This window comes from Grammomys surdaster, unplaced genomic scaffold (assembly GCF_004785775.1).
Source record: "Grammomys surdaster isolate TR1022 unplaced genomic scaffold, NIH_TR_1.0 125789, whole genome shotgun sequence".
NCBI classification, from domain to species: domain Eukaryota; kingdom Metazoa; phylum Chordata; class Mammalia; order Rodentia; family Muridae; genus Grammomys; species Grammomys surdaster.
The window spans coordinates 578,050-582,002 of record NW_021620620.1 but is presented as its reverse complement, the minus strand read 5'-3'; positions in this window follow the sequence as shown (position 1 = coordinate 582,002).

The following is a 3,953-nucleotide window of genomic DNA, read 5'->3' as shown; positions in this document are numbered from 1 at the left end:
TCTCTCTCTCTCTCTCTCTCTCTCTCTCTCTCTCTCTCTCTCTCTCTTCACACACACACACACACACACACATCACACATCACACATCACACATCACACATCACACATCACACATCACACATCACACATCACACATCACACCCAAACTTTGATTTCTCTTCTGGTCATTTGTTTTGAAGCAGCTTAAATTCTTTTGAGAAAATGGATGTCTGTAAACATGGAGATAGCCATTGTCTTCAGTCCATAGGGATATAGGATTATATGTTTAAGGAGACACAGAATAAGCTTTGATTGCTACTTGAATGTCACATTTGATTTCAACTCCTCACTACTTAGCAAGATTTTCTCAGTGGTCTAAGGTATAGGAATAGCCAATGACAGATTCTATCCCTCATTTCCTTAAGCCAGATGAGGGATGACTTTACCTCTAGCATGCCCTAAGAAATTCATAGTGTGGAAGTTACCAGCTTTGATAAAGTGTCAGAAGGCAACAGCCATTTTGAATTGTAGCCTTCATCCCACAGAGGCCCTAAGTCCCAAAATTGGGAAATCCACCAATGGCTGAACTTCTGATTCTTCAAGAGCTTCTGATGCCTTCCCCTGGCTGTTTTCAGTGGATAAGATGCTGAGCCTTATCTAGCCAATAAATGATTTGAGGGAAGGTTTGTCTCCATTGGAGCTGACACTATTTGACCTGAGGTTAACCTAATGCTTTTCTCTCTTTTGAACTATGTACCTTTTGATAAATCTAATAAATCTCTTATTTAACTGACAAGCTGTTGGGATCATTATTTTTTTCTTTGGCAAATCCTTAAAAGAGAAATCAAGTGTAGTGGCTCAGAAAAAAAAGAAAAGTAAGTCAAAACGAAAAAAGAAAAAAAAAACAACCCCACCCAAACAAACAAACAAACAAACCTGGAATCTAATTTCTTGAAAATGGTCTGAGCTTAGCAGGCTGGGCCATGCTTTGAGCTAGAGATGTCTCAGTTCCTTCCTCAAATGAGGGAACCCAGTGGCTCTTCAGGCCAGTATGAACTCTGAAAAGATTGTTGAAAGCACAAGCAATAGGAACAGCTATCTCACCACCTACAGTGCCCACCAGCTCACTGTAGTGGATAGATAACTTGGCATTGTTTATCCATTTCTCTTTCCTTTAAGATTCTTGTGTTTGCCTGGCTAGCTTTCTGGCCTTTGCTTTATTGATCTTAGTAATAGTAGAGAAGAAAATTGAAAGACCACTAGAAAGGCTAAGTCAATCTGCATCAGAAAGGGCAGAAAGTCTTCCATGAGAGAAAAATAAATAAATAATGTAGATAGACTGATGGTGGCGGGAAAATAGAGTGAGAGGAAAGTCAGCTAGGTCATGTTTGCCCAGAGTTTATGGGACTCTGTAGATATGAGAGCGGCAAGGCTGAGAGACAGCTTCAGAACCTTATAAATGAAAGGGTCAGAAAGAGACACAGGGCTGAGATTTAGAATTCTGGCTCTAGTTTAGTATATAATCCCTGTTTAGCACTTCTTAAAGAGCCATGATAAAGAATTCAGTCACTTGTCAATGCTCTTTGGATGACATACTATTCCCCCTTGTGAATGCAACTTTCTGTATTTGGGCCAGTTTTACACGGATTACAAGTGATTAAACAAGTGTTGCTCAGTAGATTAGCAAGTGCCTCAGTCCTACTAGTCCAAAAGGGAAACCAGACTCCACAGGCTGAAGGTCTGAGCCAGTTAATAGCCTACTGTTCAGGGCCAACAGCAGCTTTGGTGTGTTTTGTCTGCAGGTTGAGCATCCCCAGTGACCACAGCTAAGAGGATTCATAAATCCTTGTGCCATCCATTCCTCTACAAATCTCCTTTCTGAAGCTTTTCTCTGCTACCTTTAAGTTCAATGGCTATGCCCAGCACTGGCTGGTCACACTGATTAGGGATTCATTTCCTCTTTCTCCTTAAATCTTGGCATCTTCCCTTCAGTATGGATGATGCTCCAGCTTTGTTCTCCCTTCCTCACTGCTGGGTTTTCCTTCCCTCCTTCCTTCACTATCATTGCCTGAGTCAGTTTATATGGTCTCATAGCTATCACTGTAAAGGGACAGTTTTCAAATGTAAATTTCGTATCTAAATATCTTCTTGGACTCCAAAGCCACACTTAAAACTCTCTGTAATACATTTGCACTTAGATGTCTGTCAGGAAGCTCAAGCTTGTCTATAGAAAAAAAATGCTGACTACCTTATTCCTGTCCTTCTTCTTCATAGTACACCACCTGTCAAAGTACCATTGATCTGTTCTCATTGCTGAATAAAAAATACCTATGATACCTTAAAACTATATTTTTCTCAAACATCTTGGACCAGAAAATTATTTCCTTTTTGTTGTTGTTATTGTTGTTTTATAGATATACTTAGTAGTATCTGTCTACCTCTCAAAATTTCTTTGGCTTCCCCAGCATCCTGGACCAAACCACTATCAGCTATTTCTGAATTACCACAAAAGCTACCACCTGTTCATCTTGCTTCTGCCTTACAACAACCAGAGGAACTTTCTCAGCTGACATGAGAGTCATGAGGCACTTCCACTTAAAAACATGAAGTGACTCTTTAACCTTCAACTAAAAGCCATATGTACAGACAAATATCTCACATTTTCCACTCTTTATTTTGCTATACCATTACCTGCAGAACTAATGACAAACAACTACAGATTTTCATGTTTGTTTTCTGACTCTACCTACAATATAAGTTCCTAGAGAGAATGACGCTTCCCCAAAATCCTTGGAAGTAGCTATTATCTGTTATATATTTAATTAGTGTCAAGTTAATTATTTTCATCATTTTATTTTTCCTTTTTTCAAGGTACAAGTATTTCCTTCCCAGGTAACTACTATTCCTTACTCAAGAATACTGATTGTGTTTCTCTTTCCCAGTGATCTGTAGTTGGCCTATTGAGTTACTTGGCTAAATTATACATGAATATTCATTCATAGGGGCTGAAATGTAAGACTCACAAGATAGATGTATGAAACCATAGGTAGTATCCTGCATATACTAGGATTTCCTTAAATGTACTTACAAATAAGATTTAATCTATAAATTAGGTTCCCAAAGAAATCAAAAGTAATATCCATGACTAAATAGAATAACCATACAATATATGGTAGTAAAAGTGATAGAATGCAGTCTCGTTCTTAAAATGTCTCTTTGATCTACATTCACTCCTCTTATGTGAAAGATGATACAATGGCTCTGTGATGATATGAAGTACAGTAAGTGATATAGACATTTCAATATAGCACTAGCAAGGTACTGTGAGAGCAAAGCAGACATCCTAATGATTGCTGTGACTAACTGAAGGGTAGCAATGCAACAAGGATACACTGGACAAAAGCACAAATCAAGTTCCAGGCTTCATAGAGTAGAATAGCATACTATTTCATAGCCCATGGATATTTCTACCATGTGATATTCTTGACCTGATATGTATTTCTGAAAGAAATATGCTTTACCTACTCAGAGATCTTTCAGGAATGATTCCATTGGTTTGAAGAAGGAAGAAGTAGGAATCACTATATTTTAACTGTCCTATCCAAGTGCTATGTAGCTGTGATGAAGACTTGTTTCTGTTTCAACATGTGACTCAGGTGTGAATTGCTTACAATACCTAAATACTTAGCTTTTGCTCACTTTGAGAAAGAGTAAGGAAAGGGCACAGCCTCACTGTGGGCTTAGGGGTTCTATCAGAGTATAACAGGAATGAGCTGAACAATACAAGCATGCTTGCTAGAATTCATGTGAAGAGTAAAAGAAGGCACCAACGGCATCAATGTCTAATATTTTATACCTAAAGGTCTTACCCAGCATACACAATTTAAGCAGAGTGTCTACAGGTAGTGCTGTAGATGTGAACATTTGACTATTCTCTCTCTCTCTCTCTCTCTCTCTCTCTCTCTCTCTCTCTC